The sequence below is a fragment of the Pristis pectinata genome, chromosome 35 (assembly GCF_009764475.1).
Source record: "Pristis pectinata isolate sPriPec2 chromosome 35, sPriPec2.1.pri, whole genome shotgun sequence".
Taxonomy (NCBI): Eukaryota; Metazoa; Chordata; class Chondrichthyes; order Rhinopristiformes; family Pristidae; genus Pristis; species Pristis pectinata.
In genome coordinates, this window is record NC_067439.1 from 15619035 (window position 1) to 15646335 (window position 27301).

Genomic DNA, 27301 nt, shown 5'->3' on the forward strand with positions numbered 1-27301 from the left:
TGGGCAAATGGGACTGGCTTGGACGGGGCATCTTGGTTGGCATGGACCAGTTAGGCCGAAGGGCCTGTTTCTGTGCTGTATGGCTCTCGACTCCATGAAGGATTTATGCACAACTTTAGACCACTAATTATCGCTTCATGCGAGCAAGGAACTACATTGCACCCAAATGGAGAGCTAGCAAAGTCAGGATGGGCTAAATGACTCCTTTTCTGTGCAAGTGCGTGACCTGCCTCCGGCGGCAGCCAGACCCTCTGCTGTTGTGGCCTCCTGCTCCATACGCCGGTGATACCGGGCCCCGGTCTGACACCTGTCACTGCAGACACTAATCTGCTCAGGCAGGTCCATGTGTCAAGGGTTAAAGATATCTTGAAGGACAGCCAGCGGTTTCGGGCTGCAGAAGTGAAATTTTCACTTCCCTAACTCTTTGTAACTAAAATCAAAACACTAGTTGTCAGCCCTGCTTTCCAGATCCTTCCTCTGGCCCGACAGCCCTCTGGGAGCTGCGAGCTCTTCCGATTCCGGCTCTCCCATCTCCCGGATTTGCTTCATCCCGAGCCTGGGCCCCCGAGCTCGCTGATCCCTCCCTAAACCACTCCGTCTCCCTTTCCATTTTTCGTGATGCTTCCTGTCTCCCTAATGACCAAGCTCACCTGGCCTGTTATCTCATGAAAGTTCCAGTGAAGCACCGTGGGACATTCCATAAGACATAGGAGCAGAATTAGGCCATTCGGCCCATTGAATCTGCCCTGCCATTCAATCATGGCTGATTTTTTTTCAACACCATTCCCCATTGCCAATCAAGAACCTATCAATCTCTGCCTTAAATACACCCAATGGCTTGGCCTCCACAGCCTTCGTGGCAATGAATTCCACAGATTCACCACCCTCCTCCTCATCTCAGTCTTAAAGGGACGTCCCTTTATTCTGAAGCTGTGCCCTCTGGTCCTAGACTCTCCTACTGATGGGAACATCCTCTCCATGTCCACCCTATCCAGGCCTTTCAGTATCCGGTAGGTTTCAATGAGATCCCCCCCTCATTCTTCCAAACTCCATCGAGTACAGGCCCAGACACATCAAATGCTCCTCATACATTAACCCTTTCATTCCCGGGATCATTCTTGTGAACCTCCTCCAGACCCTGCCCAGGACCAGCACATCTTTCCTTAGATACAGGGCCCAAACTTGCTCACAATACTCCAAATGCAGTCTGACTAACACCTTATAAAGCCTCAGCAGTACATCCTTGCCTTTATATTCCAGTCCTCTAGAAATGAATGCTAACATTGCATTTGCCTTCCTTACTACCGACTCAACCTGCAAGTTAACCTTGAGGGAATCCTGAACTAGGACTCCCAGGACTAGGATTTCCCTGTATCTCATGACATACAAGGAGGCCATTTGGCCCATTGAGTCCATGCCAGCCCTCATAGCAATCTCAATCCCCCTCCTATTTCCCTGCAGCCTGTTCTCTCCCACGTGCCCTTCAATTACCCCTCTGACCCCTCCAACACTCCTTCCACTCATCTAGCAGTGGCCAATTAACCAACCAACCATTGGGATGTGGGAGGAAACCGGAGCCACAGAAGAATCTCGCACAGTCACAGGGAGAACGTGCAAACTCCACACAGACAGCACCAGAGGTCGGGATCGAACCTGGGTCGCTGGAGCTGTGAGGCAGCAGCACTACTTGCCGCAACACCACACATTCTATGTGCTACGTAACCGCACGTTTCAAATCAGCAACTGCATGGTAGGAAATCCAGAATGACCAAACTGTGTTCCTTCTCACTGTACAAGTTAACTTCTGAGATTAGTCAAGGGCTGGAAATTAGTCAAAGTGCAAGGGATGGGCCACAGGCTCACAGACAGTCACCCCGTCGCGTAGTGTTGGTGGGAGCTCTCTGTCACAGTGGGCCCAGAGTGGGGGGTGGATAGGTATTGTGTGCAGGCTCATAACAAGGAGTGTAGGGGTTGTTAACGCATTTGTTTCGGTGAATAAAAGGGTCTGTTTTAAAATAAAAACTGAAACCAAAAAATTGCAGATGCTGGAAATCTGAAATAAAGAAAATGCTGGAGGCACTCGGCAGATCAGGCAGCATCTGTGGAGAGTGAAAGCAGGGTCGATGTTTCAGATCGGGGACCCTTCAGGTCAAACCGTGAGCAAACAGATACGTTTTAACTTGCAGAGAGTGGCTCGCTCTTTCAGACCCAGGCTCAATGGTCTAAATAACCTCCTTTCAACACAGGATACTCCCCTCACTCACTTTCAACGTGTGAACTAACAGGGAACCACAAATGACTGAGAAGGACAGATAGTTAGAAATAGAAATGATTTACTGAAAGGCTGCTTTGCTTGCAGCAGGTATCTAGAGGCACATGCTTGTGCTGTCAGTGCATTCTCATAGAATCCAGCCAAAAGAACAGGAAAGAGCCATTACCTTGTGCCGATAAACTTCTCACACGCCAGGCTTGTCCAACAGGTAGTGCCTGTGGTCCATCCACCACACCATGCCTCACAGTGAGTGATACTGTTCACCAGTGCCAGTCCAAATCCCTCCCCACCCTCCTCCCTCAGTTCAAGTTTAGTCCATAATCAGGAAGTGAAATCCTGACCGACAAGTACACAAGAGTCAGCTCCAACGAGAGGTAAATGTGGAAGTGATAGCAGGGGCATTGAACCTGCTTCTCGAGCTCCAGATACAGCCCAGTGTAACCCAGGGCCACCATCCCCCCACCCCAGCCCATCAGAGTCCCTCCAAAGAGCCTCAGTTAATCAGTGGGTCTCCACCACCCCAGATCCAAGGAGAATCCTGCTGCCACGTTACACACTGACCAGTCCTCAGCTAAATGGCCGTCCACATCCTTGCATTCAACATGAGGATCTCTTAGTGTCACAGAGTCACACGGCACAGAAACAGGCCCTTCGGCCCAACTTGTCCATGCCAACCCAGATTCCATCCTCAGCTAGTCCCATTTGCCTGCACTTGGCCCAGATCCCTCTAAACCTTTCCTCTCCAGGTAGCCGTCCAGATGTCTTTTAAACATTGTACTTGTATGCCCCCGCCCCCACCCCAACCTCCTCCTCTGGTAGCTCGCTCCCTCTTCCACCACGCTCTATGTGAAATACTTGACCATCAAGTCCCCTTTAAATCTTTCCCCTCCACCTGTGTTGGGATAAGAGCACTCCCTGAAAAATCCAGGGAGGAGGGGGTGATTTTTGGAGCTCAGCCTCCAACAGGCCTTCACCCGCCATGTCTCCCGATTTCAATCTTTGTCTCCAACCCTGTGCTCCCCCAGTGTACTCTGCAGAAACGCAACTTCCCAGTTCACCGTCAGCCACTGTCACTGCGTCTTCCCCGCAGCGCTCTGTAGTAACATCAAGACTGCAGCTCATTCCCAGCCTGTTGCTGCCCTGGTTCTCCGGCACACCATCCCCTTCACCAGGCACCCACACTGCTGGTCCACATCTCCAAGCATTTATATCATCAAGTGCCCTCAACTCAGACCCCTCCCCATCTCTGCAACCCCCTCCATCCCCCACAGCCCTCGCTGTCTCTGCAACCCCCCCCATCCCCTTCATCTCTCCTTATCTCTGTAACCGCTCGAGCCCCCACACCTCTTCCTGTCTCTGTAACCCCTTCTGGCCCCTACCCCCCTCCATTTCTGTAACCCTTTCTGGCCCCCACATACCTCCCTCTCTCCTGAAACCCCTCTGGCCCCTACACCCTCCCGATCTCTAACTCCATCTGGCCCTTACAGTCCCTCTGTCTCTATAACACCCCCATCCAGCCCCTGCACCCCTTATCTCTGTAACCCCCTCCAGCCCCCACACCCCTCCCTATGAAACCTCCTCCAGCCCCAACACCCTCTCTATGTAACCCCCTCCGGCCCCAACATCCCTCCCTCTCTATGTAACCCCCTCCGGCCCCAACACCCTTCCCTCTCTCTGTAACCCCCTCCTGCCCCCACATCCCTCCTTCTCTCTGGCCCCTACACCACTCCCTCTCTCTGTAACCCCTTCTGGCCCCTACCCCACCCCCATCTGTGTAATCCCCTCTGGCCCCTACACCCCCCCATCTCTATAACACCCCACTCCAGCCCCCACAGCCCTTCACCCCCTAAACTCCCTCTCTCTGTAACCCCTCCAGCCCCTACACCCCTCCCTCTCTCTGTAACCCCCTCTGACCCCCACACCCCTCCCTCTCTCTGTAACCTCTCCAGGTCTATAACCTCAGTTTCCAGCTGCAGAAACCACGGCCCTCTGCACCTTCCACTTTCACCAGCCTAGTAACTTTGGGCGGTGCTGAGAAACATTTGGCCTGAACCCTCTCCTGTGATACATTACAACGGTAACAGACGCAACCTTTCAATAGTCCTTCCAGCTGGTCAAGGACATGGAGGTCCCTCACCCCCTCCATCTCCCCTGGATTGCCAAGAGCAGACGTTGTCTACATGGACTTTAGCAAGGCGTTTGACAAGATCCCGCATGGTAGGCTAGTCTGGAAGGTTAGACCACATGGGGTCCAGGGCGAGCTGGCCAATTGGATACAAAATTGTCTTAGTGGGAGGAGTCAGAGGGTGGTAGTGGAGGGTTGTTTATCAGACTGGAGGCCTGTGACCAGGGGTGTGCCACAGGGATCAGTGAATGGGTCTCCTGTTGTCCGTCACCTATATTAACAATTTGGATTAGAATGTAGGAAGTTTGTGGATGACATCGAAATTGGTGTGAGGGGGGACAGTGAAGAAGGCTTCTAAGGTTGCAACAGGATCTGGACCAACTGGGCCAAGGAATGGCAGATAGAGTTCAACTCAGACAAGTGCAAAGTGATGTGCTTACCTGAGCTAAGTTCCAGTTAAACCAGGCCAGGACATCTACAGTGAACGACAAGGCCCTGGAGAGTGATGGAGGAAAAGGAGACCTAGGGTGGTGCCGAAGGCGTATGGCATGCTTGCGCACCAAGTACAGGAGTTGGGGCGTCATGTTACAGCTGTACAAGGCGTTGGTGAGACCGCACCTGGAGTATTGTGAGCAGTTCTGGTCGCCCAGCTGTAGGGAGGATGTGATTAAGCCAGACAGGGTGCAGAGGAGATTCACAAGGATGTTGCTGGGACAGGAGGTAAGGAGAGACTGGACAGTCTGGGACTGTTTTCCCTGGAGGCTGTGGATTGACCTTATTGAGGTTCATAAAATCATGATTTGGCATAGATTAGACAGATTGTCACAGTCATTTTTTCCCATGGTAAGGGAATCTAAAACTTGAGGGCATCTTTCCCTTCTCCCCTTAAGGGTACAATTACAATGTTTAGAACATAGAAAACATAGAAAAACTACAGCACAATTCAGGCCCTTCAGCCCACAAAGCTGTGCCGAACATGTCCCTACCCTAGAAATTACTAGGCTTACCCGTAGCCCTCTATTTTACTCAGCTCCATGTACCTATTCAACAGTCTCTTGAAAGACCCTATCGTATGCACCTCCACCACCATTGCCGGCAGCCCATTCCACGGACATTTGGACAGGTTCATGGATAGGAAAGGTTTAGAGGGATCTAGGCCAAACGCTGGTAAATGGGCCTAGCTCAGGAAGACATCTTGGCCTGCGTGGATGAGTTGGGCTGAAGGGCCTGTTTCAGTATGCCTTCTGTAAGTGGAGGGGAGGGAGTGTGGGGGGGGGGGGGGGGCGGCGAGCGTGGGGGAGGGGGGGGGGGGGAGGAAAGGAAAGAGGAGAGGCAAAAAGGAGGGGAGAGATTTCCTCAAAACCAACTCCGTGCCCTCACTCGAGCCACCACATCCTGATTTACTGAGGCTTTTCCTCCTTTTTATTCAAGATCATCAGCTTCCTGAGTGGGGCCTGGAATTCCACTGGGATTCTCCCTTTAATTAACACTCACCAGCTCCTTCCCCCCACCGCACCGCACCCCACCGCTCTCCCCCCCACACCCCCACCCCCCTGGTTTCCTTCCCTCTCCCGCTACCTGACTCCGGTCTGGTTTTCCCATTGGACACTTCCCTTGGACAGCCGGCTGTTACCCTGGGCACTCACCAATCGGAGTGGGCACGGAAGAAGGGGGGGGGGGGGAGGAGAGAGGAGGAGCAGGTGTCCGTGGGGAGGGGGTGTGGGTGGGGAGGAGGGCGATGGGGAGAGGGAAGGGGGAGTGACCAAAGGGGAGAGGAGATGGAAAGAGGGAGGGATGGAGCAGAGGGACGGGTGGAGGAGGAGAAGGAGTGGGTGTTGGGGGGAAAGAGGGGAGGAGGGAGGCAGTGGAGGTGAGGAGCAGGAGAGAGGAGCTGGGTGGAGCACAGGAGGGGGAAGAGGAGAGGCAAGGGGGAAGACGGTCGTGAGGGGATGGGGAGGGGTGAGAGAAAGATAGTGAAGCAGGGGGAGGGGGAGAGGGGGGAAGGGGAGAGGGTGAGGGGGGAGGGGGGATGGGGGTGAGGGGGAAGGGGGAGGGGGGAAGGAGGGAGGGGTGGTGAAGGGGGAAGGGGGCGAGGGGGAAGGAGGGAGGGAGAAGGGGGAGGGGAAGGGGGAGGGGGGAGGGGGAGGAGAGGGGAGGGAGGAGAGGGGAGGGAGGTGGGGAGGGGGATGGGGAGAGGAGAGAAGATTGGAGGGAAAGGAAGCAGGAGTGAGGGGGATTCAAATGGAGGAAACAGGAGGGGTGGAGAAGATGAAACAGGAGGGTAGGAGGGCAGGTCAGGGAACAGAGCCAACAAGCCCACGTGTGTGACCTCACCGTCGGTGGCTCCAGGTTGGTGTCTATGTCAGTGGTTTTCCACACCTCCCACTTGTCAGGTCCACACTAAACCTGGTCCAGAACCGGTCCCCGGCTGCTCACTCTGTCCTGACCATAGCCAATGGATAGCTGTCCCTCTGACAGGAAGAAGAGAGCCAGGCGAGGGGTAAACAGCAGGTCTTGGTCATTGGATTCAATCCCCGGCATATCCTGAGACAGCCGGTCTTCAGAGAATCACCCCTGGGCAAGAGGAAGCGAAAGCCTGGCAGAGACACTGGGAAGCAGAGCCAGCCCCATCCACTGTTCCGCAGTTAAATGCGCAATTTAACTATCTGCGCCCCCCCCCCCCCCCCCCCCCCCGTGTCCACTTCCCTTTCTGTCCAAATATCGACCATCAAGGAGGGAGGAAGGATTGGAGTTTGTGGGCAGGGGCAGTAAGCCTTCAAAGCAGGCAGAGGATGATCCCACCTTTCGAATGAAAACTTGGCTCAGCTGAGGAGTGAAACTGGGCAAGTGGGATAAAAAGGATTAGAGGATATGTGGGAGGTTCACTGAAGTCACCGAGTAGAAGGTTTCAGGTTAAAAATACTTGTATTGTTTTACTAGGAACCATGGCTTCTAGAAACAGTCCTTAACCGATTACACAAGTTACCTCAGCCAAAATAGGAAACTTTTTATTACATTCCCAAGGTTTTCTTCCAACGGGTTCATTTGGTTCCAGGAACCAGATTACGTTAAGGAGAGGCTGGGCTGGGACTCAAGGGTGGTGGGGGTGGTGGGAATAGGGAAGGCGTGATGTTCAAGGGTCTGAGGGAAGCCTCATTCCCTCCTCTTTCCCCACCCCTCCCACCTCTCACCTCACTTGGGAGCTACTTTCGCGGAATAACGAGCATCCACGGACAAAGTACCAACAGGAAGGGACTCAAGCCTCGTCTCCCCCTCTGAGAAAGCTCTTCCACATTATCTGCTAGTCGATGGACATAATCCTGGCCATAGCTCGAGAAATGAAACACCCCAGTGAGTTTGGAGACACGACGGGACTGCAGATGCTGGAATCTGGAGCAACACACAAAGAGCTGGAGGAACTCAGCGGGTCGGGCAGCGTCTATGGAGGGAAATGGACCCGCTGAGTTTGAGGGTTAACCCAATGACTTTGAATAGAAATGTTGAGATTTCCCAACTGTTTAGATTTACTTAAAAGTCGCTTGCTTCAAAGAAAAGTGTGAGTTAAAGGCACAGATTCTCCACCTTGTGGCTGGATCCACCAGCCAGCTCCAACTCTCAGACCTGGGGTCTTGGACCAGGCTTGGATCAAGAAGGAAAGGGAGAGAGATAAAAAGGAAAAGAAAATCGATATTTAAACAATATTTTTTAAATCTCTGTTAGCTGCGGTAAGTGTGCAATTAAGATGGAGGTGCAATAGAGGAATGGAGATGGACGGCCGTCCTGTAATACAGGCAAGTAAATGATTATACTGTACAACAAGCATGTGCATTTGACAGCAGTCCTGTGTACAGGCATGCATTCACTGAAGGCAGTCCCATTTTTCATGCATGTACATCCTGCAGCCTGTCATACAGGCATGCACACTGGCAGGGGTCCTGCAGTACAGACCCTTACACTGGCTGCTGTCCTGTAACACAGAAACATACAATGCTGGCAGTCCTGTATCACATTTGACAGCAGTCCTGTAATACAGGCATGTACACCGAGGCAGTCCTGTAATGATGCACATTGAAGGTAGCACAGTAATGTAGGCATGTACAGTGTTGTAATACACACATAATCACTGAAGCTAGACCTGCACTTCAAGCATGCACACTGAAGCCAGTCCTGTAATATGGGCATTTGCACTGAAGATAGCCCTGTAATACATGCAGGCAGATTAATGATGGTACTGTAATTTACACAAGTGCACCAACATCTGTCCTGTACAACAGGCATAGATACTAATGGCAGCACCATAATATACACCGACAGCAGCCCTGTAGTACAGACGTGTACGCTGGTGACAGTCCTATAACCAAGGAAGGTGCAGTGAAGGCAGGTTTGTACAGACCTGCCCACTGATGGCTGTCCTGTAATACAGACAACACTGACTGCAGTCCTATTCTACAACCATTTGAGCAGTCCTGTAACACAGACATATACATTGAGGGCAGTCCTGCAGCATAGGAATGTACATTGAAAGCAGTATTGCAAATACAGACATGTACTCTGAAGGCAGGACCCAAGTTCAGGCATGTACGTGGCAGTACTGTGATATAGGTGTGTCCACTGTCAGCAGTCCCATAATACAGGCACTGTAATACAGACTGATGGCAGGGTATGCTGGTGGTAGTCCTGTAATAGATGAATAAAACTGAAAGCAGTCTGTCATACAGGCATGCACACTGGCAGGAGTCCTGCACTACAGAGCCTTCCACTGGCTGCTGTCCTGTAACACAGAAACATACACTGGAAGCAGTCCTGTAATAGCACAGTGTACACTGGAGGCAGAATCAGTGTGGAAGACTTTCCATGGCTGCTGAGGGCAGATTCAGAATCACTGTGTGAATGAATGATAACGGATTGTGCATCACAGCGGATGTTTGCGCCATAGATGTAAGTGTAGGGGCAGTACTGCAGAACACTGCGGGAGTTGAATCGCTCTGTACTGATTCTGGGTGAAAATGTTTTGAGCAGAAACAAGATGGTGATTGCTGCTTGCTCCTCCAGCTGAGGATTTATCAATATCCTCAGTCACACACAGCTTCACCAAGCACTTGGAATTGTGCGTGGCTCAGACACAGCAGAGTGGCTGCCTCACCCAGAGTCCAACTCCCCACAGAGTTGGACACTGAGCAACAGGAGATAACTCCGTCCACACAGCTCTGATCCCCCGTTCTCTCCCCCACACAACTCCACACACACACACACACACACACACACACACACACACACACACACACACACACACACACACACACACACACACACACACACACACACACACACACACACACACCACCAGAACTGCGAAATCAAAGTAGACAATTTCTTTCACAAAGTCCGTTACTCGTGAATTCCTGAATCACCCCAAACAGGAACTGTATCCGCTGGGGGCAGAAGACCAGCAGTGGTTTCCGATCCATGTATCCGGCTGCTCCTCACTGTTCGGAGTTTCGAAGGAAACCATTGAATTGAAGCTGGACAGCTGCACCAGGGCCCAGGATTACGCCATGCAGAACCTTCGTGTAGTGAACTGCTCTTGGAGGGCTGTGGAGGCAGCATCGCTGCCTCGGTCCAGGCCACAGTCCTGCCCACGTTGTCTGTCTACCATTCCCCACGTTCTCTGCAGCACCATCCGACCATAAGATATAGGAGCAGAATTAGGCCATTTGGCCCATCAAGGTTGCTCTGCCATTCATTGATGGCTGATATTTTTACAACCCCTGTCTCTCATCTTCTCCCCGAAACCATTAACCCCGTTGCCAATCATAAACCTATCAATCGCTGCCTTAAATACACCCAATGACTTGACCTCCACAGTCCTCAGTGGCAACGAATTCCACAGATTCACCACCCTCTGGCTGAAGAAATTCCTCCTCATCTCAGTTTTAAAGGGACATCCCTTTATTCTGAGGCTGTGCCCTCAGATCCTAAACTTTCCTCTCTACGTCCACCCTATCCAGGCCTTTCAGTATCCGGTAGGTTTCAATGAGATCCCCCCGCATCCTTCTGAACTCCATCGAGTATAGGCCCAGAGACATCAAACGCTCCTCATATGTTAAGCCTTTCAGTCCCGGGATCATTCTTGTGAACCTCCTCTGGACCCTGTCCAGGGCCAGCACATCCTTCCTTAGATACGGGGCACAAATTGTTCATAATATTCCAAATGCGGCCTGACCAATGAACACAAGTTGTTTCATTTCTAAGTTTTCCCAGTCCTGGTGAAAGGTCATTGACCTGCAATATTTCTTTATACCGCCTCACACATCGCCTGACCTGCTGAGTGTTTCCTTCACTCGGTGGTTTCAAAAGCAGTTGGGCAAAGTTTGGGAAGTACAGTTTTCATGCAAAGATTCACTACCCCCTGAGTGAAGGAATCTCTGACCTGAGTGGCTGACCCCTCCTTTGTGACCGTGTCCCTGGTTCTAGATGTATTGGTCAGGAGAAACTTCATGCTTACAGCTACTCTGACAAGCCCTCTGAGACATTGGTATGTTCCAATAAATCATCTCCCATCCTCTAAACCCAAGATGTATACACCCAGCCTGCTTAACCTCTGCTCACATGGTGTGTCACTGCCCCAGGAACCAACTGGTGAGCCTTTGCTGCTCCTTCCATCTCACAAGTAAACCCTTCCTTATGTAGGAGGACCAGACAATATTCCAGGGGCAGTCTCACTGGGGCCACATATAACTGGAGCACGATGTCTCTGTTCTTGTACTCAATCGCTGATAATAATAAAGGCTATCAGGCAGTTTACCTTCCTTTTGTTGCTGTACCTACACAGTAATGTCCAGTGATTCCCGAACAAGGACACACAGGTCCCTCTGAACTCCCACACCTCTCAATCACTCACGATTTAAAGCAATAGTCCATCTTTCCTTTCTTTCTATCAAAGTGATAACTTCATATTATTCCATATTATAGTCCATCTGCCATGTCCTGGCCCTTTCACTTAACCTGTCTGTATCCCCCTGAACCCCTTTGCACCCTCCTCAAAACTCACACTGTCATCGAACTTTGTATGGTAAGGAAACTGGATATATTACTGCTAACTATGTCTGCAGGAAGTGTGTCCAGCTACAGCTCCTCTCAGACCACATGGATCAGTTGGAGCGGCAGTCGGACTCACTGAGGAACATACAGGAGGCAGAGGGTGTCACAGGTAGGAGTTTCAGGGAGGTGGTCCAACCAAAGGTTCAGCCATTCAGATTTAAGACTTGGTCATTCAGGTTTAAGACATTGACATCTGAGAACTCCTTGCCCACCAGCACTGTGGAAGGAGCTCCACCAGAAGGACTGTTGCAGTTCACCTTCACCTCTTCAAAGGACCTGGGGGATGGACAAAACCACTGGCAAGGACCATATCCCGAAAAGATGCAGAAACTACAGAGCCTGCTTTGAAACCGTTTGTTCTGCAATTGAGACATTCCGAGAGCGAAGTACATGACTGTATGACAGGATGAAGAACGGCTGATCTACACTGCTGTGGATGTTAGAACTGGCCAGGCCTAAGGCAGGAGAACAGCCCTGTCAGTGCGGACCCACCGCCGCACTTCTGGGGATAGGCTGGAGGTTCCTTACTGCTTGTTACATAGAGGTCAGATGTCAGTTCTCTTCCACAGTCCACAGAAGTTTTCTCAAACAAAGTTCAAGCATTTATACAGATCAGCTGCAGATATGGACAGAGAGTGGCAGATGGAGTTTAATCCGGGCAACTGTGAGCTGCTGCACTTTGGGAGATCCGACATAAAGGGAGAGTACACAGTTAATGGCAGGATCCTTAACAGCATTGATGAACAGAGGATCTTGGAGTCCAGGTAGATGGCCACACAGGTTGATAGGGTGGTAAAGAAGGTGTATGGGATGCTTGCCTTCATTACTTGAGGCACTGAGTTCAAGAGCTGAGAAGTTATGTCGCAGTTTTATACAACTCTGGTTAGGCCACATTCAGAGTATTGCATTCAATTCTGGTCACCCCATTACAGGAAGGATGTGGAGGCTTTGGAGGGGGTGCAGGGGAGGTTCACCAGGATGCTGCCTGGTTTGAAGGACGTGCTATGAGGAGAGGTTGGACAAGATGGGGCTGTTTTCTCTAGAGTGGCGGATGCTGAGGGGAGACGATAGAAGTTTATAAAATTACGCAAGGCATAGGTAGAGTAAAGAGCCAATATCTTTTTCCCAGGATTGAAATGTCCAGTACTAGAGGGCATGCATTTAAGGTGAGAGGGGAAAGTATAACAGAGATGTGCAAGACAAGTTTTTTTTTTACACAGAGTGGTGGGGGCTCAGAATGTACTGCCAGGGGTGGTGGTGGAGGCACATTGCATAGAACAATCTAAGAGACTCTTAGGTAGGCCAATATCTATTGAGAAAGGAAGGATATGGTCAATGTGCAGGGAAGAGGGATTAGATTAATTAGGAGTCATTGGTTTAATTAGTTCGGAACAACATCGTGGACAGAAGGGCCTGTTCCTGTGCCGTACAGTTCTGTGTTCAGTTACGCTAAAGTTCACCGTTATGCTCCTTGCCCTTGGTTTTCAGGTAACTGTGCTGCCTTGCTCCTGCCTTACCTCCATAACTTACACCAACCCTGAGTCTCCATTGCCACCCTCTGGTGATCACGTACCAGCTCACTGCAAGCACCGTCCACTCCAGCACCTCTGGCCATTTCTCCAGCCCACCCTCCTTTCCTCCTCAGCAGCTCTGACCCTTCAACAAAGGCGTGGCTCAGTCTGCAGTGCTCTTGCCTCTGGGCAAGGGAGACTGCAGTTCAGTCGTCCTCAGTGGCACCTTGTCGGCTGAGATGATAAATCCAGGCTCCACCTGCCCTCCCTTGGAAGATCCGACGGCGACATTTTGGAGAGAAGCAGCAGAATTTCCCCTGATGTCTGCGGTAATATTCCCAATGACATGCCAAGGCTGATGAAACTAATGGTGACATTTGCTGCTACTGGGATCTTGCTGTGTGCAAATTGGCCACTGCGTTTCCTACATTACAGTGCTTAAAAATATTTAATTGGCTGTAAACCGTTGTAAAATGCATAATATAAATTCTTTCATTAAACTGCCCTTTTAGGTCTTAATATTCTCTCTACCTTAACATTTCACCTGTTCTCCACTCATTGTCCTGAGGTGCCTCACATCCATGTCAGAGAAAGGTAGGGTCCTTTTGCAACACGAGGGAAAAAGGCTTGGAATGATGACGCCAATCTCAAGTGTCCAAGGCCAGCTTCTTCCAAAGATGTACCCAGTGTCACTGAGTTGACCGTTTACTTCAGGAAACCAAAGGCAACAGTTGGTTTGGAGCTTCACCCATTAACCACAGTGATTATCTGAAAATTAACAAGTAGCTATCTGATTGTTCTGTTGCTGAGGCCTCATCAGGTCGTGGAGCCTGAGCAATTTGCACCTGCATCTCAGGAAAAGGTTACATCCTTGAAGTCAGTCCGCACTGACATTTTACAGTGGATGCTGCAACCTGATACAGCTACTGATGACTGGAGTACTCCATCTTGTGTGGTATATCCACAGTGTTGCAGCAATAGCTGTGTGCGGTAATCGTTCTAGCTTTCTCAATAAACCTGAACTACCAGAAAAGAGTACACCACACCACACATGGAAAGCAACAGAATTATCAGTGTTCTTCCGGGTTCAACTAGTTAACGAGTGTCTCAAAGGGTACTGAGCCAGGAAAGCACGGTGTCCAGTTGTAAATCTGCACTGTCAGCACTCTGAGTAGTCGAGGTGAACCAGCAGGGTTGTCTCTGCCCCACACTGACGAGGACAGAGACCCAAGAATGTGGTTCAATTGGGCAGTCAGTTCACTCACGTTAACACTGGCAGTGCCAACCTCGCTATAGGCACAGAGTCTAACCCATCCTGGTTTATTACAGACAACCGCTACCTACATACATTGCATACATACATACCAGCACATCCCAAGTGTATTACAGGTAATGGCATAGTCTATGAATAATATAAAGCTTAGCACACACTTGTCTATATTATAGAGATTGGCACATCCCATGGACACTAGAATGACAGGTGTATACAATACCTGACAGACCAGCAGAGGCCATGTACGTTACTGGGTCTGACACACACTGTGTTTATTAGACTGACATGTCTGATATGTGTTACAAAGACTGGCATATCTTAGGTAAATTACAGAGACATCCCTGTACATTACAGAGACGGGTACAGCCTATCTATAGCAGACTGGAGTGCCCAGTGTATATCACACTGGGACACCCTATGTATATTCAAAAGACTACACATCCCATGTACATTCGACCAGCACATCCATATATTGGAGGGACTGGAACACCAGATGTATATATTACTGGATTGCCAAGGTCATACAGTCACGGAGAGTCACGGACAGTGGCCCATCAATCATCCATTTTTACACTAATCCCAACCTAACCTATTTTATTCCCCCCACAGTATTTTACAGAGATACAGGTGGGCATACCCACGCGTATTACAGACACTTGCACCCCTTTTGTGTATGATGGTGATTCAGGACAGCACAGTGTCACAGCAGGTAGAGCCGCTGCCCCACAGCGCCAGAGTCCCAGGTTCAATCCCGACCTCCGGTGCCGTCTGTGTGGAGTTTGCACGTTCTCCCTCTGACCGTGTGGGTGCTCCGGTTTCCTCCCACAATCCAAAAAAAATGTGTGGGTCGATAGGTTAATTGGGCCGCTGTAAATTGCTCTGTGGGTGAGGGGTAGAATCTGGGAGGAGTTGATGGGAATGTGGAGAGAACAAAATGGGATTGGTATAAATGTGTTGGCATAGACTCGGTGGGCCGAAGGGCCTGTTTCCCTGCTGTATCTCTCTGTGACCCTATCTGCACATCCGAAATAGTTTGCAGTCTCTAGTACATCATTTATAGCCCAGCTCAGATGAAGGGCCTTAACCCGAAACATTGACTGTCCATTTCCCTCCATAGGTGCGGCCTGACCCTCCGAGTTCCTCCAGCGCTCTGTGTGTTACACCGTATATATTCTTCCCCTCCTGAAGCAGTCTCTCAGGATGGAGGGTGACTTGCTTCCACTCCCTTCCTATGGGTTCTGAGGTGACTGATGAGGTCAACGTTGGAACGGCAGACACAGCCACAGGCGGGGTGGGTGACTGGCTTGTGTGGAGCGCTGGGCACTCGAGGTGCTCAGAGCCTTCTCAGATGTTTCTTCTATTTTGGGCGGTCACGGACCAGGGCTTCCACGAACTGGCAAGGATATTTTCTTTTCCCAAGAAGCCTTCTAAAACATCCATGAGGTGGTTCCTTCGTCCTCTTATCATGCGGAGCTGGGAGTTGTGTGTCTCTCTTGAGAGAGAGTCTGGTGTCAGGTACACTAGCGAAATGGTGAGAGCAGGTTGAGTGTGATTAGAGGTTCAATGCTGGGAGAGGGATCTGATGTTGGTTCACATCCTCCTGTTGGATTCAGCTGATTTTGGTGTTGGTGGTTTGTCAGGGTTCCAGCTGGAAGTTGTCCCCATCTCCGGCGCTCGCAGGAGGACAGGAATCACCGCTGCTTGGTGTCAGTCGGTGAACACTCTCCTTGTCAGTCGGTTGGCAGCTGTGCTGGTGAACTTCAACCTCTGCTACAGGCAGCTCTCAAGCTGTGGGAAGCGATCCCTGGTTTACAGGGTCCCAGCGTGGAGCTTGATTGCTGGGTGAGCAACGTTGGACAAAGGTCAGATTGACAGAGAATCTTTGTCTTCTGGGTTTAGCGCAAGATCCATTCTCTTATGTGCTTCATTTCCTTCTTTCAGATTTCCTTATAACAGACAAGAGGCCATTCACCCTTCGAGTCGGCGCTGGCTCGCCAAGCGATCCCTCAATCCCACTTCCACACTGCTTCCCTGTAATGCATTCTCTCGCACATGTTCATTCACCCCCACGTCCCAACTCTCCCACCAACCACCTACCCCAGGGGCAATTTACAGCGGCCCATTAATCTACCGACCTGCCTACCCTCGGGGTGCAGGAGTAACCAGAGCACCCGTGGGAAACCCACACAGTCGCAGGGAATGGTGTAAACCTGCCTGACGCACCACCGCACCATCCTCTGATCACTTGGAGTTGAGCCTCTGAGGGTGCAAGTGGAGGGGTAGAACCTGCCCTCACTGACCAGAGGGCCACCACACTGTGTAGATCACAGTGATCAGCACCAAGTACAGAGATTCAGGCAGCCCACGTCCACCACACTGAAAACACAACCTGAATGTCTTTAAGCTCCGAGGGCCTTAAACACAAACAGATTTACCGTAAATCACCATGACGCACACCTAATTAACACGCGCTAACAGTTTTGTACTTACTGGTGATTAAGGTCTTGAACATTGCAATGCAGTGGAGGTGAGCGATGGGCTCTGTAAATATCTGCCATGCTGGACCTTGGTGGTGGGACAGTGCCCGATACTGGCTTGGCAGAATCAGAAGACCGTCACGTCCGGTGACGCAGCCAGGACTCTCCAAGTGTCAGTGGCTCAGGCTTCTACTGACTGGCTGTGACTGGAGCTATTTAAATGCAGTACTTTGCTGTCTCTCTGCCTGGGATTTGGCTGCTGGTAAGAATGAGGGAAGTGTTGCTCTGTCTCTCTCTCTCTGTCTCACATACAGGGCTGCAGCCCAGACACTCTCAGTTAGACAGCACACGGTTTCATTGGCCCTTACTTTAAAAGACCTTCACAGACGAGTTCTGTTTCCAATCAGCCAGAGCTTTCAAATTCAACCTACGATCCCAACACATGTGAATTTAATCAGCAAATCGATTGTTTTAAGTCCAACCTTTTTATAGATTTGATACATACACGTCCCGTTTCTTCTCGTGCCCAGGAATGTGAAGGATTTTCCCATTTCCGCATTTGTAGCACTTTTAATCTTTACTCCTATTTACTAAACTGAGCCCAGTGATGCTTTCAGATAAGTCAGAAAATGCTGGAAATGGTCTGCAGGTCAGGCAGCATCTGTGGAGGGAGAAAGGTTAAAGACTCAGGGCGATGACCCGATGAAGGGTCTTTGGCCTGACACATTAACCTGTCCCATCTCCACAGATGCTGCCTGCTCTGCCGAGTCATTCCAGCATTTTTTTTATATTTTTGATCTTTCATTAGACTTGGGTCAGAAGCAAAAGTTCACCAAGCTGGAATGTTAAACTCCATTTCTCCCTCCACAGATGCTGCCTGAGTTCCCGACAATTTCTATCTGATTTCAGACTTACAGCCATCGGCTGTTTCTACAATGTGATAAATGAAACTATCTCCTCGCTGAACAGCACATCTGTGCACAGTGGCACACCTAATAAAGCTGCTGCTTCACAGCTCCAGTGTCCCAGGGTTTGATCCTAACCTCCAGTGCTGTCTGTGTGGAGTTTGCATTTCTCCCTGTGAAGTGCCCCAGGTGCGTGGGCGAGCGACAGATTCTGGTGGGAAGAGCTGGCGGGAATGGGGGGTCGATAGTGTGCTGAAGGGCCTGTTTCCATGCTGTAGGACTATAACTCTCTGAGTGTGACTTCACTGGGTACCTGCTAACAATGTGTCCCCTGTGGGTATGGCACAGGATTTACTGCCAGCTTCACCCCCTCACCCTGGGCAGAGAAATGGGTTACTCTAACTCAACAGCACAGCTAATTGGCTGCTAATATTGAAAGGATTTATGCAGAATTAAGGAACAAAAATCACAAAGAACCTCAAGATACGGCTTTGGGAACAAAGGAACAGAAAGAGGCCATTTGGTCCCTCAAACCTGTTCTGGCACCTGTAATATCAAGGCTGAATCATCCGCCTTCTCTCCCGTCCCTCAACACTGTGGGACAGGTCAAAGTTCACTTGAAAAGCAATTCCCACTGATGACCTCTGACCCCATTGTTTAAATTCCAGGTCAGGTGACCTCAGACGTCAAGTACACCGAGACTGCACAAACTTTGCAAACGGTGTTTGTGGGGAATCGGTGGGAGCCCACCGCTGTGATGAAGGTTCACTTCCAGTAAAACGGGCAGGTAACAAAGGGACCTGCATTTCCAAAGCACCTCTCATGAGCTCCAAAGGTCTCGTCTCACAGCTCCTGTGACCCAGTTTCGATTCTGACCACGTGGGTTTTCCTGGGGTGCTCCAGTTTCCTCCCACATCCCAAAGGCAGCCGGTGGGTGGGTCAATTGGCTGCTGTAAATTACCCCTAGTGTTGGTAGGTGCTGGTAGGGCCAGGGGCAGTTAATGGGCATTTGACAGAGTGCAGGTTATTGGGATTGATGAGGCAGCATCGAGTCAATGGGCTGAATGCGACAAAAGAAAAAAACGCACGAACATCTCATCATTCATGTCACCCAGGCTTTTCGATTGACGTTTTCCTTTTCCAGGAATGAATCCCTTTGGTAAATCAAGGAGTGGCCGCATGTTTCCGGTGCGGTCCTTGTCAGTTGCCAGGATTTATCCTGGGTTCAACTTCTATCCCAGAGACAAAGCCTCCAATAGAACAACTCTCTCCCGCTAGATCCTGCGCTCAGGATTTTGGGGAGGTGACCTGTCGGTTTATGGTACTGGCATCCAAAGTTCTGGTCTTTCAATCCAAGAACATGTTCCAATCTCACCATGCCGTGTGACAGAATGTTGATCTCAAAACTACCACCTGGTTATTAATGCCCTTCAGGGAAGTTAATCTGCTGCCCTTACGTGGCCTGTGCTAAATGTGACTCCAAACCCACCAATGGGGTCGACCTTGAACTGCTTCCCCAGTTCAGTGACCGTGAGGGACATTGGCATTGCCAGTGATGTCCACATCCAGAAAGTGAATAAATGGAAACATTTCTGGGTTGAGAGATGAACTCATGACCTCTGACTCAGAGGAGAGAGTACTACCCGCTAACGCTTCCCAATAGGCAGCATCAGAGTCCTGGTTCCCTTTTGTCACTCATACATAACCCCTTTGTTCATTACCAAATGGAGAATACAGCCTGAAATATAATTCCCCAGCACCAGAGGACACAAGACTCAGTACTGCTTCACCCGGTTCAGCTGCAGCCCTGTGGAGATGCCCTTGAGTCACAGGGCTGTACAGCCGAGGTCCATTGCTGGGCATCAACCCACACTGGCACCCACTGCCATGCTGGTACCATCCAAGCCACCATTTCTCAGGTGGAATGTTGTACAGAGAAGACTTTTGTCTGACAGCAGGGAAGTATTTAACATGACTGATAGAGAAATGGAGGGCTATGTGGGAAGGAAGGGTTAGATAGATCTTAAGAGCAGGATAAAATGTCAGCACAACTTTGTGGGCCGAAGGGCCTGTACTGTAACGTTCCGTGAGTTAGTAGGCACAGAAAGAGAGTCATGGAGTTATACAGCAGGGAAACAGGCCCTTCGGTCCAACTAGGCCATGCTGACCAAGATGCCCCATCCAAGCTGGTCCCATTTGCCAGCGTTTGGCCCATAATCTTCTAAACCTTTCCAACCCATGTACCCGTCCAACTGCCTTTTAAAAGTTGTCACTGTACCTGCCTCAGCCAGTATTGCAGATGGTGCAATAATCCACATGTCTCAACTAATAAACCAGAGATCAGAGTTCAAATCCCAGCACGACATCCGTGGAATTAAACTTTGGTTAATAAACTAGAAGTAAGAACAACAACAAATGACTTGAGCTATGGTAACCACAAAAACCCCTGGATTCCCCACCTAGTTCACTCGGGAGGAAAACCTGAGATCCCTGCCCAGTCCGACGGATATCTACCTCCAGACCACCCCACGGGCTGACACGTAGCTGTCCTCTGAAATGGCCTCACCAGCAACTCAGTTGGAGGATGCTCGACAACACCTTCACATGGCATACGGGATAGGGCTTGCTGCTGACCCCAGGTCCCAAAATATGAATGTAAAAAATCCATCAAATTGCTGAAACAGGACAACAGGTCCTTCATCTCACTCTCAGTTATGGGATCCTACTGTGCTCCAATGTACCCAGACACTTGTGTGCAGAAGGCACGTCAGGTCATTCAACGATTCCAACATCCCAAGTCATTGATTTGAAAAAGGGCTAGTATGTGAGTAATGCAAGTAGTTGGGAGGGAGGACAAAACATTGTTTATTGCTGGGGCAACTGAACACAAATGTAGGAAGGTTATTCTTCAGTTATATTTGGCATTGGTGAGACCAAGTCTGCAACACTACATACACTTTCGATCTCCTTCCTTAAGGAAGGGGGTTAATGTTTTGGAAGCCGTTCAGAGGAAGTTTACTTGACGAATACCCAGAACTGCCAGGTTGTCTTATGAGGAAAGGTTGGACAGGCCAAACTTGTATCCACTGGAGTTTAGAAGAGTAAGACATTGACACATGTAAGATTTTGAGGAGTTTTGATAATGTGGATGTGGAGAGAACGGTTCCTCTTGTGGGAGAATCTAAAACAAGGGGTCGCTGTTTAAAAATAAAGGATTGTCCATTGAAGACAAAGATGGGGCATTGGTTTTTCTCTAATTGGGTTGTTGGAAATCTCTTCCTCAAAGAGCCTTTGAATAGTTAAGGCAGAGGACGATAGGTCCTTGATAAACAAGGGCGTGAAAGGTAGCTGGGACTAAGGTTATGATCACAATCTTGTTAAATGGTGCGGTAGGCTTGAGGGGCCGAGTGGCCTACTCCTGCTCCGAATTCACGTGATCACATGTATGGAAAGTGCTTCACCAATGAAGGAAACACAGCAGCCAATCTGTACACAGCAAGCTCCCACAAAAGATAGCATGATAATAACAAGATCATCTGTTGTTAGTGATCTTGGTTGTGTGATTCATTTTGAGCCTGGACACTGGCTAGAGCTCCCCTACGCTTCTTCTAAACAGGCCATGGGATCCCACGTGTTAACCTGAGAGTGCAGCTGAGTTGTCAATTTAACATTCACCTGAGAAGGGGCGGAAGGAACTGTGTAGCATACGCTGCAGTGGGAGTGCTGGCCTAGGTTTTGCCCTTGGCTTTCTTGAGTGGGACCATGACCATGAAGCAAGACTGCCCTGCAATGAGGTTTAGCCGACACGAGCAGCAACAACAGTTCAAGCAACCTCAACGTGTGTTAAAACACCCTCACAGAAGCACAGCTTTCTCCTTAATTTTATGTCAAAAATTATCAGCTTCATCCTTGGTCACTCTCATCACAGAACAAAGAAATTACAGACAAAAAGAATGCAGGAAATGCATAGCATCTGGTATACAAAGAGAGGTAATGTTTCAAATATAACCTTTCATCAGAACATTATCAAACTGTTTTCAGATGCTGACCAATATGCTCACAATGCTAGATTTCCGTGTTTATATTTAAGTAATTATTACAGATGGATTGTCACAATATTTCACTGAGTGGATCTCATTTACAATGCAGATATTGCAGTCTTGTTTTGAGGGTTTGCTGGTTCACTAGCTTTTGAATCCAATTATATTCTGTTCTCAGGTCTGGCAATCTCCCATACATCAAATCTGTAAGTGTGGGACCAATCACCTACTGACAAGGCAACTTGTTATAACTCCCATCTGAATGGCACCACCAGTAACACCCAGCCCAAGTATGAGGCTCTTATGTACCTCTCTATGGTGTAACACACCTTGATGATGACCAGCCATTGTCTGAAAGAGCTCTATTGGTTTCTTTACATAGTCTAACACCATGCTCCTTATCACCCAGAGGTTAGGAGAGCGAGAGGGGATTTAATTGAAACATGTAAGATCCTGACAGATCTTAATTATAGTTATACAGCATGGAAACAGGCCCTTCGGCCCAACTCATCCATGCCAACCAACATGCCTACCTAATCTATTCCCATTCGCCTGCATTTGGCCCATATCCCTCGAAACCTTTGCTATCCATGAACCTGCCCAAATATCTTATAAACATTGTATTTGTACCCACTTCCCCTGGCAGCTTGTTCCATGTACCCAGCACACTCTGTGTGAAAGGCTTGCCCCCTCAGGTCCCCTTTAAGTCTCCCCCCTCTCACCTTAAAACTATGCCCTCAAGTTTTTGACTCCTGTATTCTGGGTAAGAGATTGTGACAAACCATCTTACTGACGCCCCTCATGATTTTATAAACCTCCTCAGCCTCCAGGGAAAGCAGTCCCAGCCTATCCAGCCTCTTCTGATAAGTCCAGCCCTCCAGTCCTGGCAACATCCTTACGAACCATCTCAACAAGGTGGATATGGAGAGTAACAGGGTCACTCATTTAAGATAAAGGCGAGGCACTATTCTTTCCCTCAGAGAGTTGTGAGTCTTTGGAACTCTCTTCCACGAAGGGTGATAGAAGTAGAGTCTTTTAATAAGGTGGAGGTAGTAGATTCTGGATAAGCAAGGGGTGCTGATGAAGGAAGGGGTGGTTAACTGCCTCATTTTGGGATATTTCATCTAGGCTTGATGTAGAAACACTGATTCTGTGGGAGGTTTTCCAAGGCCATGAGAACAGCCCACTTCGCAGAGGACTCCTGTATACCTGGAACTGCCTTCTGAAGACGTATTCACCATCCTTAATGCTGGCATTTCTCTCAGACTTCCCCAGAAGATGTTGATTGGTGACAAGGAATGGGAAGAAAGGAAAATGAATCTATAAAGTCTTCCCTTTTCCTCAGCAAATTCCAAAGTTTTGGGTGGCGGGGATCTAGAATTCACCCCCGAGAGAGGCAGAAACTGTCCTCACATTTGGGTGGGGCTTGGATGTGAACTTGATGAGCCGCGACCTGCAGGACCAGAGATGGAAGCTGGAGAAAGCATGGGAGCACAGACACATTGGGCCGAATGGGTGTCATGAGATGATCCCATCAGTGGCAAGGCTGACGCTTATTGCCCGCCCGAGTGCCTGGAGACTGAGGAGGCAGTTAGTGCGCATTCTGAAGAGAGGTCATTGTCCCGAAACAATAACTTTCTACAGGGTATCCCAGATGTCTCCCCCTTGTTCCCATGAACTGTTGGGCACGACAGGGGTTTAAAGAGTCGCTGCCTGACCTGCTGAGCACCCTCAGCTTTTTTGGGTTTTATTTCAGATTTCCAACATCTGCAGTTTTTTTTGGAGGAGAACTACACCAGGTCAGAATAGAGCAGCAGATTTCCTTCCTTGCAGGATATTGGTAAAACAATACAGTGGTTTTATGGTCACCAGTGTAACAAATCTTTTAAAATTTAATTCCCTGCAAGTTTCACAGCTGAAATTCAAACTCACGGCTCCGGATCTATGGGCCGGTAACAACCAGAGTTCCAATTCCTCCATCTCATTTACTTGACAATAAGTGAAGTAAATTTTACATGTTGCCACTGTTGTAGGAAACAGGGTAGCTAACCTGTGCACAGCAAGATCCCAGACATACCAATGCAACAATGACCAAGCCTAATTCTTTTCCACAAAGGTTGTAGGATAAGTACTAGCCAGGACAAAGGTGAGAATTGGTCTCCTGTGAATATTGCCATGAACGGAATGGAACACTTCAACACTCTAGTCCTCGGTGTAATCCCACGCTTTTCCCCAGCTCCAAGACAGCAATTAGCAGGTGACATTAGCAGCCGTTTCCCTAAAAATACAGATTCTGTGGAGAGGCGGGTGGGAAAGGGTTAAAGTCTTGTCAGGGATTCACACACTTGGCGAACTGAACACCAGTGCCCAGTGAAGGGGACCTTACAGCCTGGGTCCTCACCTCCTGAACCACCATCCAATTGTGAAGATGAAAATGGGCTCGGAATCAGTGTAGACTGAGACTTCTCCAGAGAAAGAGAAACAAAGGACTGCAGATGCTGGAATACAGATGAAAACACAATGATGCTGAAGGAACTCAGCAGGCCAGGCAGCATCCATGGAGAAAAGCAGGTGGTCAACGTTTCAGGTCAGGACCCTTCTTCAGGACTGAAGATAGGAAAAGGGGAAGCCCAATATATAGGAGGGAAAAGCAGAGCAGTGATAGGTGGACAAAAGAGGGGAGGCGGGCTGGGCACAGGGTGGTGATAGGTAGATGCAGGTAAGAGATAGTGATGGGCAGGTGTGGGGGGGGAGGGGAGAGCAGATCCACCGGGGGATGGGTCAAAGGTAAGGAGAGAAAGGACAAAAAAAGGCTAGGAAAAAGAGATAGGCCAGGAAAGGGAAGAAGAGAAGAAACATGGTGGGGGGGGGGGGGGGATGACTTGAAGTGGGAGAATTCGATCTTCATGAGACTTCTCCAGGCAGCTTCAGCACGAGTTGGGCCACAACTTACTGAGGCCACGACTGCAGGATGGGGACTTTGATTTAGGCTGTGCTTATGCAACCATGCTGTGTCTGCATTGTATCTGGAACAATACAAGACACTACAGTGTGACTTAATCTGCCTGTGCCCACAACAGCTACAGAATAAGAATACCAGAGACCGCAGACCCTGGAATCTGGAGCAACAAACAAACTGCTGGAGGAACTCAGCGGGTCGGGCAGCATCTTGGGGGTGGGGGGGGGGGGGGTGTAGGAGGGAAGAATTGTCAACATTTCGGGACAGGTCTCCTGATGCAGGCTTTCGACCTGAAATGTCGACAATTCCTCTCCCCCCCCCCAGATGCTGCTCGACCCGCTGAGTTTCCCCAGCGGTTTGTTTGTAACTCCAGAACTAAACCTGGTGTAAGCAGCAGCCAGTGGTGCCAGCCTTCCCAGTCCCAGGCACCTCACGGATCTGCGACTGATGCTGGTCCACACGTTGTCCAGATGTGCTTAAAAGGCACAGCTCTTTGGTGTGGTACTTTGATTATCATCTGTTTTCAATTATGACAAAGAATTAATTCATTAACTTTAAATATGTTGACACTTCTGTTAAAGTAACAGATGGGGTTTGGCTAAAGGATTGATTGAAGGACTAGTTCTAACTGGAAAACCATTTGAGGCTCTCAGCCAGACCACCCCTGTCATCTGCCAGAAGTGGGAAGCTGGCTGGGTTATGGGGAGCAGGTGAGATCAGGGGATTCCCAACAGGAGGAGGCCACCACCCTCAGGAGAGAAACTGGAAGTAGGCCGGGGAAGGAAGCTTGAGAGAAGAGGTCACCCAACACTTCAGGGGAGGAGCCATTTCACAGTGAGGAGACCACAGTCACCTTCGGCTAAACTGCAGTTGGGCCCCTGTCCACCAGAGTAGTTGTGTGGCAGTCTGGTTGTCACATGGTGGGGAGGATGTGGTTGTACTGGAGAGGGTGTGGAGGAGATTCACCGGAACGTTGCCTGGATTGGAGTATTTCCGTTATAAGGAGAGACTGGAAAGGCTGGGTGTGTTTTCTCTGGAGTGGAGGGGACTGAGGGGGGACCTGATATACAAAATTATGAAGAGGGAGTGGGATAGGGTAGACTGTAGGTAACTTTTTCCTTGGGGAGGTGTGTATAACCAGAGGGCTCAGGTATACGGTGAGAGGTAGGTGGTCTAGAGGGGGAATTGTTTTCACCCAGAGGGCAGGTGGAGTCTGGAACACACCGACTGGGGGGCGGGGGGGTTGGTGATGGAGGCAGAGACTCTCACAACATGCAACAAACATCTAGACAAGCAGTTGAAACACCAAGGTATAGAAGGCAGTGGAGCCAGTGCGGGTAAATGGGACGGGTATAGGTAAGTACAATAATCGGCATGGACATGGTGGGCTGAAGGGCCTGTTTCTGCACTGTATGACTCTGTCACATCATCAGAGACCTTCCTACACAGTTAAAAAGGGATCCCATCCCCCAGCAGGTATCCCCGCCATGCACGTGTTCACTGCGCCCACCTATGGAAAGAACTCTGACCCTGATGGATGGGATAAGAGACAGCAGCCCAATAGGTTAAGATTGCAGTTAGGATCAGTGTGGTTGGGGCAGACCTGCCATTGTAAGCATGCCTCCACACACTGTGCTTCTGTTGGGCTGCAGTGTTAAAATCACCTCTATTGTGTGCCCCCAGTGCAAAATAAAATGTCAGTGGCCACTCACTGAATGACTCAGCCTGGCACTGTGCCTGATTTTAACTCTGCAGTTCCTGGAACCACCAAAGAGTGAGACTCCTCATTGCTCCCACGAAACTCACCCACCCGGGTCATTCTCTCTTCTCCCCTCTCTCATCAGGCAGAAGACATAGGAGCCTGAGAGCACACACCACCAGGCTCAAGGACAGCTTCTATCCCACTGTGATAAGACTATTGAACAGTTCCCTTATAGAACATAGAAAAAACACAGCACAATTCAGGCCCTTCGGCCCACAAAGCTGTGCCGAACATGTCCCTACCCTAGAAATTACTAGGCTTACCCATAGCCCTCTATTTTTCTTAGCTCCATGTACCTATCTAACAGTCTCTTGAAAGACCCTATCGTATCCACCACCACCACCGTTGCCGGCAGCCCATTCCAAGCACTCGCCACTCTCTGAGTAAAAAACTTACCCCTGACATCTCCTCTATACCTACTCCCCAGCACCTTAAACCTATGTCCTCTTGTGGCCACCATTTCAGCCCTGGGGAAAAGCCTCTGACTATCCACCTCATCAATACCTCTCTTCATCTTATACACCTCTATCAGGTCCCCCCTCATCCTCTGTCGCTCCAAGGAGAAAAGGCCGAGTTCCCTCAACCTACTTTCATAAGGCATGCTCCGCATTCCAGGCAGCATCCTAGTAAGATGAGATGGACTCTTGACCTCACAATCTACCTCGTTGTGACCTTGCACCTTATTGTCTACCTGCACTGCACTTTCTCTGTAGCTGTGACACTTTACTCTGTACTGTTATTGTAACTGCACTGTGTAACAAATTGACCTGTACGGTCGGTGTGCAAGACAAGTTTTTCACTGTACCTCGGTGCAAGTGACAATAATAAACCAATACCAGCTGTGGCTCTGTTTTCTGAAGCATGTTTACCCCTCTC

General features: G+C 49.6%; 1 protein-coding gene across 6 annotated transcripts in view; it reads right to left on the reverse strand.

Annotated features, from left to right (window-relative positions):
* rasgrp4 (RAS guanyl releasing protein 4) overlaps positions 1–27301 on the reverse strand; it is a 223122-nt gene that overhangs the window by 158383 nt on the left and 37438 nt on the right. Inside the window, exon 1 of one of the 6 annotated variants that reach the window (XM_052044433.1) lies at positions 2439–2517. The exons of the other annotated variants lie outside the window; for them this stretch is intronic. The gene's annotated coding sequence lies outside the window, so the exon portion shown is untranslated. Of the gene's footprint in view, positions 1–2438; positions 2518–27301 lie in introns of those variants that run through there. 6 annotated transcript variants of the gene reach the window in all.